The sequence below is a fragment of the Apodemus sylvaticus genome, chromosome 17, assembly GCF_947179515.1.
Source record: "Apodemus sylvaticus chromosome 17, mApoSyl1.1, whole genome shotgun sequence".
NCBI lineage: Eukaryota > Metazoa > Chordata > Mammalia > Rodentia > Muridae > Apodemus > Apodemus sylvaticus.
The window spans coordinates 2,251,253-2,268,022 of record NC_067488.1 but is presented as its reverse complement, the minus strand read 5'-3'; the positions used below and the strand labels follow the sequence as shown (position 1 = coordinate 2,268,022).

Below are 16,770 nucleotides of genomic sequence, written 5' to 3'. Positions count from 1 at the left end.
TTCAATTCCAGGGAAATCAAAAGCATTGTCCTCTCTGAGCCCTGACCTTACGCACTTACTCAGAAGACAAGAGCATCCATCCACATAATAACTCTTGCCCGGATGCTTGCAGAGGCTGTGCTGCCCAACGCTGAACATGGAAATGACACAATGACGTTCATCGGATGAATGGGAAGCAAATTAGAGTCCACACACCAGACACTACTGATGAACTAGGAGTGCTCTGCTGGCTGAGCCCCAGAACCACACCAAATGAAAGCAGCACAAAGGGATGACGCTCTGGATTCTCTGACTACAGGAAATTCAATAAAGGGCAAGACTACATAACAAGAGTAGGGAGCAAATCAATGGGCTTGTGGGTAAGAAAAGGGAACCAGCCACAGAGCAGCCGAAGGGAAAGCTAGGAGGCTACGGAGACATTTACCTTACGGTTATGATGGAGCGATGCAGTTGTTGAAATTTACCAAATTGTACCCTTTAAAATTAATGAATTTCATTGTAAGTTAAACTTCAAAAAAGCTATTATTTAAAAAATATGGTATCGAAGAAGAGGGAGGAAGAGTTGAAATATTGTAGGACACTGTCTCCTGGGCATGGCCTGGCCATGGTCTTCTGGGCATGGGTGAGAGCACCTAGCAGCTCTGGTTGCCAATACAAGACCTGCACAAGGTTGGGTGTGCCTGTTAATACCCCCGTGACCCCCTGTGCAGGGGAGACAAGCTCCCAGGCCCTGTCCCTCCCCAAGGATCTCTAAGTAGCTAATGGTTGCTAAGAGGGAGAGAGACATTTTCTTCAGTGGTGTAGCCATTGTAAGTTACCTCTGTTTCTCTAACGAAACTTAAACACACACACACACACACACAGAGAGAGACAGAGAGAGAGAGAGAGAGAGAGAGAGAGAGAGAGAGAGAGAGAAAGAGAGAGAGAGAGAGAGTCAGAGATGGGGGCGTGCACCACACAGACACGAAGGCCAGTGGGACAGATAAGGAGCTAAAGCACTTGCTTCTCAAGGCTGGAGATCTGCTTGGAAAGAACTGACTCTCCGAGGTTGGTCTCCATCGCCACGTGAACCCCCATTAAAGCTTTAAGGCATGGGAAGAGGAAGGGGATGAGTGGGAGCAGGAGGGGACAAGAAAGGTCAAGGGGAGGCAAATGGTCTGAATGCACTGGGCATGTGTCTGAAAAGTCGTAATGAGTGTACCCATCACTATAGTCACTAGTATATGCTAATTAAAATAAAAAGATACTATATAAATACACAATAATGGTGAAATTGTGTAATATAATTATAATCAGACAACATGGATTTTACACATAATAATAAGTTGATGCATGTCCTCAAGTCAATGGTACTTTCTTGGTTTGGCATTTACAGCTCTTGGCATCTGAAGAATATGTAACATTGCTAAGAGAAAATGAGAAGGCTTTTAAGGACAGCCCTTTAAACTCTGAGCAAATGAGAACTTTTGCGTGAAGCAGCCTACAGTGAAGCACAGAGGAATGTTTTGAAATAATACAAGCGCTTTGACTTTTGTTTTAGCCATTCGTCTCCTTTCCATGAGACAATGGGTCCTTTCAGGAAGCTTAACCAAGAGGCCAGGGCAGAGGAAGGAGGCTGCTCGAACAGCTGGGGCCTTCTAAGCATCTCTATCTGACTCACCAGGCAAGCTGGGTCTCTCCAGAGTGAGCTGTGGGTCTTGAGAGATCTGGCTGTCGGTATTCATGTAACCTTACTCGTGGGTCATAACACTGTGGTCTGTAATTAGCCATTGGTAAGAGGCGTGGCATCAAAGCAGCGTCTCTACCTAAACAAGGCCACGGGCCCATAGAACCCTGCTCTCCTGGAAAAGCCCATAGCCAATGCTAAGCCCCATTCACATGAGAAAAGGAAGTGGCAGGGTGGGGGGATGGCTCAGTGGGTAAATGCTCTTGCTATCAACCATGACCACCTGAGTTCTATCCCCAAGACCATTTAGCATTGTGTGGCTCTTTTAAAATCATCCTTAGCTTAGGAGTTAAGAGCACTTGATACGTTTCCAAAGGATGGAAGTTTAGTTTCCAGAACTTGTTCTTGGCAGCTCCCATAACTCCAGCTCCAGGGGATCGGATATTTTCTTCTGGACTGTGGGTACCCATATACCCTCTCATATATCCTCATATTTCTCTCCCCTCACCCTGTCTTCTTTCCCTCCCCCCCCCAGCATTAAGCCTCCATTGCAGACATATACCTCCACACGGTGTCTTCATTCCTGCCTGAATGGAGTTATGACAGCTGAGGTGCTGGGTAGATTATCACCCTTTAGAAACAAATTTCAGCATCCCCCGAGAACTGAGTGGATAAACACAGTGAGATGTTGTGCGGCAGTAGGAATGAATCACTGCTTTGTATACAGCATGATACATAATGTACATGATAAATTATCAGTATAATAATGAACAAGATGAAATACTAATCTGCAATCATAGCAATCAGTATGGTGGCTACATGAGAGGACTGGCACACAGAAATGGATAGAAACAGGAATTCTGGGTGCTGGGATGATCCTGTTGATAAATCAGATTGTTATTTATACCCTTGTTCACACTCAGCAGTTTCCTCGACTTGGGCACTTTTCCATATGTTAGCATCACAAACAGTTTAATTCTAAAAATTAATCTGTGTTGACAGGTACTTCAGAAGACAGGCAGTAATTCACTTGGACTCAACGAGGCGCAGAGCCGCAGGTTCTGCCGCGTTGTTCACTGTGCAGGGTCCGGCTGACCTACCCTGTGTCTGTATCTTATACACTTAGTTATGTGCCTTTCAGTGCTGCGAACTGAAGCTGTAGATTAAGCTCAGTTGGTAAAGCATTTGCCTAATGTGTTGTAAGGTCTGGAGTTCAGTCCCTAGCACCACAAGAGGTAAGTGCATGCTGGGAACTGAAACCTGGTCCTTGCAAAGAGTGCTAGGAGAGCATTCTCTGTAGAGCCACAACCCCAGATAAGCACTCAGTGCTAAGCGAGGCGAGGCTCTCAAATCCTGCTGTGGCCCAGCCAGAACTGCAGCGTTTAAAGAATGCCACACAGGGTCCTCTCCTACATGGATCATCCTGTGCCTTCGAGAGGGGAACGATTAGTGAGCAAGGCTGCACCACTGCCACTCCCGAGAGCCCTCTCCAGTCCTATGCAGGAGAGTTACAGCGTTCTAAAGGCTTCCTAAGGAAATTAAGAACAAAAATTAAGATCAGTAATCAAATGACCTTTAAAAACAAAAAACTCCTTTAAAACAGAGAGATAGCGGGGCTGGGGAGATGCTTCAGTGGTTAAGAACACTGACTGCTCTTCCACAGGTCCTGAGTTCAACTCCCAGCAACTACATTATAGCTTACAACCATCTGTAATGGGACCTGGTGCCCTCTGAAGACAGTTACAGTCTGAAGATGAGCTCCAGTGTACTCATATACATAAAACAAATTAAATAAAAAAAATGGAGAGACACCACATACGGTGGAACATACGCCAGTAATGTCTGCACTCAGGGGGCTGCACTGGGGTCGTGAGCTCAAAGCCATGAGCTACCCGAACAATAATAGAGAGCCCAGGAATTACCAGCTCTCCAGCTCTAACTGATCCAGGCTCAGCTCCCAGCACCCACACAGAAGTTCAAAGTCACTGTAACTCCAGGTCGAGAGGATCTGATGCCCTCTTCAGGCCTGTGAGGACGGCGGACATACAAACATTTATATACATAACAATAAATAACTGTTTAAAAAAGAAAAATGGTGAGAGAACTTTGGGCTAGTCAAGGAACCCAAACATAATGACATGGGTCCTTAACAAGAACAGAAGAGAGAGCCCATCAGGTGGCACTGTGATGCTCATAGACTTCGAGTATCATGGTCAAGGCATTAGGCCAAGGATGCAGGAAGCCTCTGGATGGTGGGGAAGGGAAGGAATTGAAGAAGGCTCCAGTCCTTACCCAATGAGAATCATTCAGAGTTCAGACCTCCATAGCAATAAGCAGGTACATTTGTATTGATTCGAGCAATTAAATTTGTGGTGACTTTTTACATGAAAACCTAATACACGCATTCGCTAGAAATGGAGAAGGACTGGATGCTAAAAATTTCTAGACTGAAAAAAAATCACCTAATTCTGTTTTTGGAGAAACAGCCTGTATTAAGGGCCCAGAATCAAAAGTTGTACTTGGTCCAAGAAACAGAGAAAATACAAAAGGAACAGGAGTAGCAACTTCTGGTCTGAACTCAAAAAGGCCAAGGGTTCATAACGGGTTTAGCTGGTATGGACGAGTCAAGGTCTCAAGATGGCAGAGGGAGCCTTCATCTGCCTCACGGACTCAATGTAATTATAAAAACCTAAGAAATAATCATGGGTGAATGTCAATGAGAAGGTAGGGGCAGATGGGAAGAGGTAGAGATGGGGATAGACCGGTCAGGGAAGAGAGACAGATGCAGAGAGAGTGCAAAACAGGATGGAGAAGTTGGAAGATGTTGGCCCTGGTTTTGAAATGGAAGAAGGAACCAGGGTCAAAAAAACCCAATCAGTTTTAGAAGTCAGAAAATGTGAGGAGCCACACTTTCCCTGAGCCAACAGAAAGAATGTGCCCATGTAGCCCCTCGAGACCCATTCCAGCTTCTGCTTCCAGGGCTGCAAGACAAGGAGTTGGTGTGAAGCCGGTTATATTTGTGGTGATTTGTTGTAGCAGCCTCAGGAAAATGCCACAATAACCTGTGAGTGAATGAGTATTCCGCTGGGCACACCCACAGCACACAGTGGCTTCTCTGTCAGAGCTCCTGGAACTTTGAGCCTGCTCAGTTACTGACTTTTATGTGTAGCTATTTTGTGAAATTTTCTGTTTCAACCAAGTCAGTCTGAAGCCATCCAGTGATGGAGTCATATGAACTCCACTTCATCCTCAGAACCTATCACATGACCTTTGACAGTTTCTCACCTGGTGATCTCACCAAAGCCCAGGTAATAAGGATAGACAGTGAGCACCAAGCATTTGCTCAGAGCCAGCCACTGCATTAAGCATTTGGCATGTGCAAGTTAGGTCAGTTTTCCCAACAATCCTGATTTACAGATGAGGAAACTGAGGCACAGAGCACAGGTCGCTTTTTAACGCCTCTACAGGTATGAGGAGATAAGACTGGAAGTCAAGAAGGTATGAGATGTCAAGAGTGGTGCTTTGAGCTGTTCTATTGCTTTCCCTCAATGTGTCCAGGTCACTGTCATTGTCACTACCAACAAAGGCCAAGGGCTCTGAAATGTAGCCCAGCCCTGCCACTAAGCCACTTTCAGGCTGTGGTGACTGGCTGCTGAATTGTACTGCAGAACTCAAAGGTGACCTCATAGGCTGGAGCTCGGAGAGCTCCTGGAAGAGCATCTCGGCACTGTTTCCTAGCAACACTGTGTACACCACTCTCTGGGGTACCAGCCATCCCCAGAGCTGTGTACAGCATACCCACGCCCACGTTGGACGGGAAGGGAATCCTATTTAGCTTCCCCCAGAGAACTGGGGCTCCCAGGCAAGGTGGTTATGCGTGGGACAGGGCCAGCAAGCAGATGGCAGAGGAAGTGCTGCGAAGGCCCTGCTGGCCGGGCTCTTGTGACCTCCCCACTGAGCTCTACCGATCCCAGCATCCCCTTGGCCACGGCTCACTCACTCGGCTTCCCCCGAGACCAAGCGTTCTCTCCCTTTCTCCTTCCCACCCCCATAACTCTGTGCCTTCTCTTTGTTACCAATAAGAACTGCATCTAGGCAAACTGGATATTTTTTTTCAGACTCTCCAGTGTCTCATTTTCCTTCCTTGTCTTTCAAGGAGCAACATCTCTCTGCCGTTCCTAAAAGCTTGAGCATCATTCTAATTGTCTTTCTTTCTTTTTCCTTTTTGTTTTTTTTTTTTTGTTTTTTGTTTTTGTTTTTTTTTTTTTTTTTTTTTTTTGAGAAAGGGTCTCATGTAGTCCAAGTTTGTTTTAATATTACTATTTAATCAAGGATGACCTTGAACTTGTGATCCTCCTGCCTCTCTACATTTCAAGTGCTGGGGTTAGAGGCATTAGCCACCACTCCCAGCTTCCGCCTCGCCTTTTGCTGACAGATATTGATGGTCTTAGCTGAGAGATGAGTTTGACCTGCCTGTTATCCAAGACTCTCTCAGGTTTCAATTATGCTATGATATCTTCAGCAATAAACTTGAGGCCCCATGCCTCCTGATTGTCTGGGCCTGGACTCCGGAAGGCAGGACCTCCAAAGCTTGGGTTATAGGAAAGATCTGGCTGGTGGCATGGTGGCCTGAAGCGGAATTCTATCAACTGTAATAAAAGAAGAAACAGAAGGGAGATAGAAGATGAAAACCTGTAGCTTTTGCCTTCTTCGGTGGAGTTTCTAAGAGAATAAACTTCAGAGGCTTAGAGGAAACCTTCCAGGCCACAAACTCACCTTGGTATCTTGACTGGCTTTGTGAAATTATCACTTTGAAAGAAGGCAGGGACAATGTGCTAGAGTGAACATTTGCACAAAAACTCCACTAACACATATAAGTTACCTGCCATCCTAGAGCGCCCCTCAAAAGGTGTTACCCTAGAATTAGGGAGGGAATGAATTCAGTGTTCACACAGGACCTTCCTTTTCCGGAAAGGTGAGTGGCAGAGCTCACTAGCGTAAGAGACTTCTAGAACTATTCTCTGTACTTCCGTCAAATCTTATTTAGTCCTGTAGGCATTATAGTCCCACTAGATGCTTGAGAAGACTAAGGCATTGTGTTGCTGGTTATCTCCAAGTACTCCAGCCTGCACACTCGGCAGCGGGGGTCGGGGGGTGGGGGGGATGGAGGGGTGGGAGGGTGGGGGGGAAGGGGGGATGAATGAGGCCTACTGATTCCCAAGCCCTTCTCTGGGCTTTACCCTTACAGCTTCACTGCCCATTCTTCAAAGGCTAATGGGAATTGCACTCTGTAGATGCATCGTGGGAGTGCCACAATTATTGCTGTAGAGTACTGTAGAGTCTCCAGAACATCTACTCCTGGAGATCTTACAACGGATTGTCCCCATATTTTTCTATCCTCTTCTCAAACTGTCCTCCAGTTTTCCAGCAACACAAAATGCCCTTTTCCTATCCCTCTTCAGCAATATGAGGAAGTCGGAGCTGGACAGAGAAGGCAAAGGAAATCTAGACGACACTGGTCTTGAGATACCAGTCTATAGGGGGAACCAAGTTATATTCTACTTGGCAAAAAGGACTGTCACTGAAAACCTACTCAAGAAATCCCCAGTCCCTGGTCAATTTGGAGTGGGTCTGAGTGTCCCTGCAGCGCGGCACAGCGCCCCCGCGGGGCCCTAGGGGACTACTGCCGCGCCGTGTGTCCCGCGCCTGGCCCGGCGTGGCTGGACTTCTCTGGGCCGAGGGGACCTGGCAGCGCCACCTTCCTCTCCTACTCTCCCCAGGGAGACTGCGGCTACCCCGGAGTGGGACAGATTGTGAGTCTGTCGGTCAGTGGGTCATCTGTCAGCGCGCCACGCTCACCTGCAGCCACCGCCGCCAGCACCGGGGAAGCGAGATAGGGGCGCAGCCGTGAGGGTCTGTCTCCGTGGTCCGCCGCTTCGCCCCACAGAGGACCGTAGAGCTCCTTGGACACCGCTCCCAGGACGCCACCAAGAATCCCGAGCCAGCACCGTGTCCTGATCTGCTGCCTTCAAGTCCCATCCCAGAGCGCTCTCCGCGCTCGCTGGCTGCCTACGAGGCTCCCTGCAAGGGCGGCGCGAGGAGGCGGTACCGTGCGAGGGTTGGAAGCGGGCGGGCGGAAGGAGGGGTGTCCTCTTTGGGGATGGGGAAGGCGGGGAGAGGCAGCAGACAGAGCTGTCCTACGCTACAGGCAGCCCCCAGCTCAGGACCCTGGCCCCTCTCCCTGCCTGCTGCCAACGTCACTCTCCCAGTGTATTCCCAGCCCCTGTGGGATGGATGGGTCTCCAGAGGTAGAAGTAACTGGGGGCTTTAAGGGACTTGTAGGCCTGGGGCGGGAGTGAAGTGGGGTGAGGGTTTCCTGGTAACAGGAGACACAGCTTGAGTCTGTATAACTTGACTTGAGGATCATTTTCTTCAGGAGGCATCCATGGAGCACGATGATAAAGAAAGAAGTGATGAGACTTAAGATGGCCCATGACAGGGCCAGAAGTTGTCTTGGCAGTCTAGGACCCACCCCCCCCCCCCAGCACCAATTCACAGTACTAGTATCCACTGGCCCCGGACCAGCCCCTGGGATGGGAAAGGCCATTAAGATGCCAAGATAAAGACTCTGTTCCTCCCCTGAACGAACAGAGTCTAGTTCAGACAAGACTCAAAAAATTATGGGCAAGACTTCTATAACTTTGTGAAGAGAGGAAACATTACCTGAGAGAGCAGTCATCCTAGGAGAGACTGAGAAAACAGACCTGAGCAGTAGCTGGGAACTGAGCTGACTCCCAGACTCCAGACTTACCGATCTGGGATGGTAGGACTGTGCAGTAGGACAGACATCTCCTAATAAAAACCCTAATTCTGGGGCTGGAGAGATGGCTCAGGGGTTAAGAGCACTGGCTGCTACTCCAGAGGTCCTGAGTTCAATCCCCAGCAACCACATAGTGGCTCACAACCATCTACAACCCCTCTTCTGGCATGCAAATGAACATGCAGATAGATCACTCATATAAATAAAATAAAGCTTAGAAATAAACAACAGCCCGAATTCTATCGCCCAATTGCTAAGCCAATACACCCTGTCCAGGTTCAGAGAAAATCAGAACTAACTAGTTTCAAATTTTAGAATACAAACAAACATCATGTTCAAGACCTATTCTGCAAGACCTATTCCTATAAAGAGCTTCAGGCCTCATCCCTGGGGCTGGAGAGATGGCTCAGCGGTTAAGACCATTGACTGCTCTTCCTGAGTTTAATTCCCAGCACCCACATGCTGGCTCACAACTACCTGTAATGGGATCTGATGTCCTCTTCCGGTGTGTCTGAAAACAGTTACAGTGTATATACATAAAATAAATGATAAATAAAATCCCAGTTGTGGTCATTGGTGATGGTGCACACCTTTAGTCCCAAGCACGCAGGAATAAAGGTGGATCTCTGAGTGTGAGGGCAGTCTGGCCTACATGGTGAGTTCCAGGCCAGCTAGGATGCCACAGAGAGGCAGTCAAAACCAACAAACAAACCAACAAAAACAACAACAAAAACCCATAAAGCAAAGAGTTAATTCATTCTGGCCTGAAATAACCAGTTATTTCTGCCAAGAAATAAAAAGGTCCTCACGACCCTGTGTTCCTTACCTGAACCTTGGGCCACAGGCTGCTGCTGCCTGCCTGCACTGGTCAGAAATTTCTTCTTCGAACTTTGGGAGAAAGAAGATGGAGGTCAGAAAACAGAGCAAAGTCTCCAGGAGATGTTTAGTCTTGGATTCTACAGAAGAAAATTCTTCCTGCGTTACAGACCGTGAAAATCCCCGAGGAGCTGGAAAACCTAAGCTACAAGTTACAGAAACTTACACTTCAAATGTGCATCTATTTCAAGAGACCCATAGGGTCCAGTGATTTACCAGGAAAACAATAGCCATTTGGAAATCCTTCCAGTTTTAGGAAGACTCTGATTTAATAATGATCCCTATTATTTGGTCTGTGCCAGCTAAAGTGGGTGTTTCCCCCCAGGGGCTTCTATGGAGATTCTTCAGAATAGGAAATCTGTGGGTGGAGAATGGCTGAGAGACAGACAAATGGGTCAAATGCGTTGTTCTACTTAATGGGATGTTCTTTGGATCTGCAAAACAACAAACAAACAAACAAACAAACACCATCAACACCACCAGCCAACCAACCAACCACCTCAGCAAGTCAAATGGGAGCCCAGTGTCCTGACATGCAGTTGGAACAAGGATTTCCTCGCTGGTACCGTGTGTGCAGGGCAAGGGGACAAATGCAAGCTGCCTAGAAGGGCTGCTGGAGGGCAACTCTGCCTTCCGTGTTTGAGGCCCTACTACAGATTCATGGAAACCTTATTCAGAAGCAGCACTGGACTAGGGTCTACTTCATAGAGGGACCCACATACGCACACAAGATGAAGGCAGTGATATCCAAGAGCTCATGAGATAACTGATCACACCGCTGTAACTCTGCTGCATATCAGCTGACCATTCTACCTCTGCTGAGGTCTGTGCTGGGGTCCATTTTGCCAACTTGATACAGGTGGTCCTGAGCACTTGGGAGGCAGAGGCAGGTGGATAGCTGAAGTTGAAGCCGGCCTGGTCTATGGCATAAGATCCAGGGCAGCCAAGGATACACAGAGAAACCCGGTCTTTAAAAATAAAAATGAAGTTAGGCAGTGGTGGTGCACGCCTTTAGTCCCAGCCCTTAGGAGGCAGAGGCAGGCGAATTCTGAGTTCGAGGCCAGCCTGGTCTACAGAGTCAGTTCCAGTACAGCCAGGGTTACACAGAGAAACCCTCTTGAAAAACAAAACAAAAGAAAAATCAAAACAAACAAACAAACAAACAAACAAACAAAGCCATGGAGAGATGTAGTGATAAGATCTAGAGTTCCTGCCTCTAGATGCCAGTCTTGGCTTCCCTCAGCGGACTGAGACCCCAGTAGTGTAGGCCAAATAAACCCTTTCCTCCTGAAGTTGCTTTGGATTGGTTGTTTAGAAAGCAAGGTAGCACAAGGTTTATCTGGGACAGGGGGCAGGGTACAGTAATGTCACATAGGCCTTAAACTTAAGAAGGGCCTCAATATGGATGTTTTTATGTCTATGTTTTGTCTGCATATCTGTCTGTGCACTACATGCATGCCTAGTGCCCTTGGAAGTCAGAAGAGGCATCATCAAACCCCTGAGGACTGGAGTTATGGATGGTCTAAAGCCACCATGTGGATGCTGGGAATCAAACCCAGGTCCTCTGCAAGGGCAGCCAGAAGTCTTCACACACACATGTGCACACACATACACACACACACACACACACAGACACACATGAGAGAGAGAGAGAGAGAGAGAGAGAGAGAGAGAGAGAGAGAGAGAGAGAGAACTTATTTTTTTTATTTTAGACGGGGTCTTACTATGGTTGGCCTCAAACTCATAACTCTCTTCCTACCTCTTTTTTTTTAATTTATTGATATATTTATTTACATTTCAAATGATTTCCCCTTTTCTGGACCCCCACTCCCCGAAAGTCCCATCAGTCCCCTTCCCTCTCCCTGTTTTCCCACCCAATCCTTCCCACTTCCCTGTTCTGATTTTGCTCTATACTGCTTCACTGAGTCTTTTCAGAACAAGGGGCCACTCTTCCTTTCTTCTTGTACCTCATTTGATGTGTGGATTATGTTTTGGGTATTCCAGTTTTCTAGGTTAATATCCACTTATTAGTGAGTGCATACTCTTCCTACCTCTTCTACTGAGATGCAGTCCTGCACCACCACACCCAGTCTGAGAGACTTCTAAATAAGCACATGGACCCACCTTAAAAACAAGGTTGTAGTAAAAAATATTTCATAAATCCTGGTGCAGAGTTTCTTCCTGCCTTAAACCATTTACATTACCAGGTGAAAGACACGCACAGCAGGCTGTTTCCTCCTCCTGCTCCTTTCTTGCGGTCTGTAGCCTGAAAACCTAATAAGTGTTTTTAACTATACAGGGAAGAATAAATAAGGAATAGAAAAAAAGCCACCATGGAGGGTGAAGACGTACGGAGAGCTGCCACAGGCTAGGGGCCCGGAGAACACGACCCAGAGGGCTGGCTGAGAGCGGCTACAGAAACAATACTGAGTAACGTGGGCTACAGATAGGAGGTGGAGTCTAACAGCATGGAGGTGGGCAGCTGCCCACAGTTGTGCTGCTTAAGGTATATTAAAAATATAAGGCTGTGTGTGTCTTCCACCTGGGAACGGATGTGGTCCAAGGTGGGAAGAAACCCCAAGCTGAGGTAAAAATATATTTTACTACGTGAGGTAATAGGGATCAATTAGAGAAAACTAATATAGCAAGTCAAAAATCTGTTAGAGAAACAAAGCGCATTCCAAAGAGAATGTGTGTGTGGTGGTGCATTTGGTAGTGCACACATGTTGCATGTGGTACGCATGTAGCAGACAGTGGACAACCTTGGTGTCATTCCTCAGATGCTGATACCTTGGTTTTTTAGACAGGGTCTTGATTTGACCTGGAACTCACTGGTTAGGTAAGACTGGCAAGTCTGTGAGCTCCAGGAATCCATTGTCCCAGCTTCCCCGGTGCTGAGAGCATGCCACCAGGCCGGACTTCTTGTTGTGGATGGTGTAGATGTTGAGGATCTGATTCCATTCTTCATGCTTGTAAGGCAGACACTCTGCAAGTGAACGATCTCTGCAGCCCATGGATTCCAATGTGTGTTTTGTAATTTTTTAAGGATTGAGCTTTAATTTTTAACTGTGTTTATATGCATCTATGTGAGTGTGAGCTAGTGCACGAGTGCAGTGTCAGGAGGCTGGGAGTGGGCACTGGGTTCCTGAAGCTGAAGCTATGGACAGTTGCAGGCTCCCCAGAATGGATGCTAGAAACCAAACTCTGGTCCTCTGCAAGAGCAGTATGAGATCTTCAGCTTCGAGGCACTGCTCCAGCTCCCTTGGATTCAGATGTTGTTACGTAGCCCTGAACATAAGGTCCTACAGATGAAGTCAGGCCTATTACTTCCTTATAAAACTTGCACTACACCATGCTTGGAAGGGGATGCAGAGTAGTTTCTTAACACAGGGCCTGGATGTGTGGAAGCAGGGTGTTGCCTTTCATCCAGAATCTATGATGGACTGGCCCGTGACAAGAAGCCAACAGTATCATGGCTGTGACACTCCTCAAAGACATTACTCAGTCTCTGTCTGCTCCGGCTGTCTGGGGCTAAACCAAGTCAGGAGACCCTTGGGCAGTGATAATGTCCGTCTGTCCTATAAGATCCCCAGCACTGGCCGAGCTCAGGAAGGACAGACTCGAGAATAACAAAATAGCAGATGTGATGACTTTTCCAAATCCTCCTTTGCCATGAAAGCAGTTACAACATGGTTAGTACCGAGTCCAACAGAAGAAACACTACAAATAGTTAATGGAAAAAGTAACATGATAGTCCACTGAGAGGCACACATGAGATGGAGAAAACCATCTATAGTACAATACAGTGAACAATTTCATAGATAGTGAAGTCTCTAGGAAGCAATGGAGGATCGTGCTACAACCACATTTCTGAAGAGTTTGAATGAGCTTTTGTATTTTTAAAAAGATTTATTTAATGCATATGAGTGTTTTGCCTGCATATGTGTGCATATACGTACACATACATGTACATATATTTATAGACACATATATGCACATATATAGTATGTATACATATACATATGCATATATATGGACCATATGCATGCCTGGTAACTTCAGGGACCAGAGTAGGGTGTTGCATCTCCTGGCGTTACAGAGTCATGAGCCACCATTTGGAAGCTGGTAATGGGACTCAAGTTTCGTGGAACTACAAGAGCAGCCAATGCTGAATTATCTCTCCTGCCACAGTTGGAAGAGTTTTTGTGTTTCTTTGTTTTTCTTAAAGCAAAGCTTCTACAAGAGTTGAGTCTTTCTGATCAGGCTTAGTGAGGGGTATCAAGTAATTCTGCTCCACAGGACAATGTCGTCAATGTTCGTCAGGGCAGTGTTTAAAAATGTAACGTATCAATGTGCTAAAGAACAAAGCCCACACAATTTTCTCCACAGAAGCATAAAGCATACCCAAGAGAAAAACACTCCACAAATGGGAAATAGAAAGGGAATTCCTTAACTTAAAGAAGGTTATCTACAAAAAAGCTATGACCAGCATGGTGTTTGACTCTGAGAAACTGGGATTTTCAGGGATTGGGAGCAATTTACTATCTCACCTGCTGCGGTGGCCCAGTGAAGTCTGTAAAAATGATATTTTACAGACAGAGGCAAGAAATGTCTCCTGGGAATAATGGAACTCTCTGTAAATTTAGAAGCTGAAAATCTTACTTGGCAATTTACCATATTCTCCTACTTCTTAGCAGCGGGATGGGCCCATAGTTCTCGAGAAGCAGTTTTCCCTGACTTCCTCTTTCTCTCTTCATGGAGATTCCTACAGCCTGGCGATAATCCGATAATCCGGTTTTTGAAGTCTACTCACTGACCATCAAACTCCCTTTTTAGAATTGCAATGCTTTGCCTCATAGTTGTTTACATAATTCCAACCTTCCAACTACACGCAGGTTTTTATGGCTGTGCGTATGTGTATGAGGATGGCTCTGGCACTCTGGTACTGAAAGCGTTGATTAAGTCAAGAAGTTTGTCTTTACAAGGTAGAAGGCTAAATGTTAGATAAGGATTTCTCACAAGAATTTGTTAAAACCCAGGGGTATAAGAAACTTCAAACTCTTTGAAGGTTTACTGCAAACTAATAGTGACTCTGTATTCTAATCAGGAAGTTTGATGGCATCTGTAAATTGATCCTCTGTATCTGTTACATGAGAAACATTGTACCTGATTGATTTTGCATTTCCTTGTACCAAATGGTTATAATTGTGCCTGCCTCACTGGCTACATCTTTTGAAATGGTAATACCAACTCTTTGTGTATAAAAATCCTTGCTTTAGAGCTCCAAAATACATTCAGATTCAAACCACCTGTGTGTGTGTGTGTGTGTGTGTGTGTGTTGTGTGTGTGTTCTGTCTATCATCTCAGCCAGACCTATGCCTTCCTGGACCAAAGAATCCTGGTTATCCCGTGGCAGGCTTTGGTGTGTAACACTCACTACTTTTGCACAAGGAAGGAAAAAAGAAAGCTATATCCGTTTTCAGAGTTAGACTGCCAGGCAGAAACTTGAAGGCACAGACTATGGAACCCTTAGGATGAAAACCAGAGGATAGCAAGTCTTCAGGATACAAAATCAATGATCCAAAACAGTGCTAGGTATAGAACTCAGGGCCTTGCAAATTAGGCAAATGCACTATAACCCCAGATCATTTGTGGGTGGAGATTTCATGGGACCTGACACACGGGACTTCTAATCTAAAATGCCAGGAAGTGCATAAACATAAATTTAAGCTGCATGTTCTGTGCAGAATTCCCCCTGTACACCTTAGGTCTCAGAGTTTAGATTTGGTAACTTATTGTTTTAATGTTCCAGTGACAGGGAAAGGGAAAGGGAGAAAGCCTCGGAGAGAAGGTTTATCTAGCACTTTTTCATTCAGAGATGCATGAAAGTTAAGTTCAACATGAAAGGAACGAGATCACAATAACAGTAAGAGCTATTTTTTTTATCTCAAATTTAAGCAGAGTATTAGCTAGGTTCTAATCTTACAGTCCTTTAATCTTTCTTCACAGAACAGTCCTTTTCTTACTGGGTTAATGTTCTCTCCAAATAACCTTCTAGATTTTCTTCTAAAAGTCAACACACACACACACACACACGCCCATGTGTGTGCATGTACATACACTTGCACACATGTGTAAATACTTCTCCAGCTGTGACTTTGGGGATCTGCCTGAGGGACCCTTAGAATGCTCCATAGGAATACGTTTCCCCCACTGGGCTCCGCTATGAAAATTTTTCTCTGTAGGATTCAAGCTCCACGGAACTGTTGGGAGTCTTTGGTGATCTCTGGGGGTGGAGTACAGCTGGCTTTAATTTGCCTCATGTGCTTATTTTCATTCTAGTAAATACTTTCTAAGGCCTTTCTATTTGCCAGATGTGCATGGCACGGACATAACAATGAGCAACAGATGCGCAACTAGGGGGTCACAGACAAGAGGAGGGGTCCAGACACGCAACTAGGGGGTCACAGACAAGAGGAGGGGTCCAGACGCGCAACTAGGGGGTCACAGACAAGAGGAGGGGTCCAGACGCGCAACTAGGGGGTCACAGACAAGAGGAGGGGTCCAGACGCGCAACTAGGGGGTCACGGACAAGAGGAGGGGTCCAGACGCACAACTAGGGGGTCACAGACAAGAGGAGGGGTCCAGGTGTGCAACTAGGGGGTCACAGACAAGAGGAGGGGTCCAGACGCGCAACTAGGGGGTCACAGACAAGAGGAGGGGTCCAGATGCGCAACTAGGGGGTCACAGACAAGAGGAGGGGTCCAGACGCGCAACTAGGGGGTCACAGACAAGAGGAGGGGTCCAGATGCACAACTAGGGGGTCACAGACAAGAGGAGGGGTCCAGATGCGCAACTAGGGGGTCACAGACAAGAGGAGGGGTCCAGACACGCAACTAGGGGGTCACAGACAAGAGGAGGGGTCCAGACGCGCAACTAGGGGGTCACAGACAAGAAGAGGGGTCCAGACGAGCAACTAGGGGGTCACAGACAAGAGGAGGGGTCCAGACGCGCACCTAGGGGGTCACAGACAAGAGGAGGGGTCCAGACGCGCAACTAGGGGGTCACAGACAAGAGGAGGGGTCCAGACGCACAACTAGGGGGTCACAGACAAGAGGAGGGGTCCAGACGAGCAACTAGGGGGTCACAGACAAGAGGAGGGGTCCAGACGCGCAACTAGGGGGTCACAGACAAGAGGAGGGGTCCAGACGCGCAACTAGGGGGTCACAGACAAGAAGAGGGGTCCAGACGAGCAACTAGGGGGTCACAGACAAGAGGAGGGGTCCAGACGCGCACCTAGGGGGTCACAGACAAGAGGAGGGGTCCAGACGTGCAACTAGGGGGTCACAGACAAGAGGAGGGGTCCAGACGCACAACTAGGGGGTCACAGACAAGAGGAGGGGTCCAG

General features: G+C 47.0%; 1 protein-coding gene across 3 annotated transcripts in view; it reads right to left on the bottom strand.

Annotated features, from left to right (window-relative positions):
- Positions 1 to 7,755, bottom strand: part of Matn2 (matrilin 2) — a 156,484-nt gene extending 148,729 nt beyond the window's left edge. For all 3 annotated transcript variants that reach the window (XM_052161001.1, XM_052161002.1, XM_052161003.1), the window contains exon 1: positions 7,526 to 7,755. The gene's annotated coding sequence lies outside the window, so the exon portion shown is untranslated. The remainder of the gene's footprint in view (positions 1 to 7,525) is intronic.
- Between the last annotated feature and the right edge of the window lie 9,015 nt (positions 7,756 to 16,770).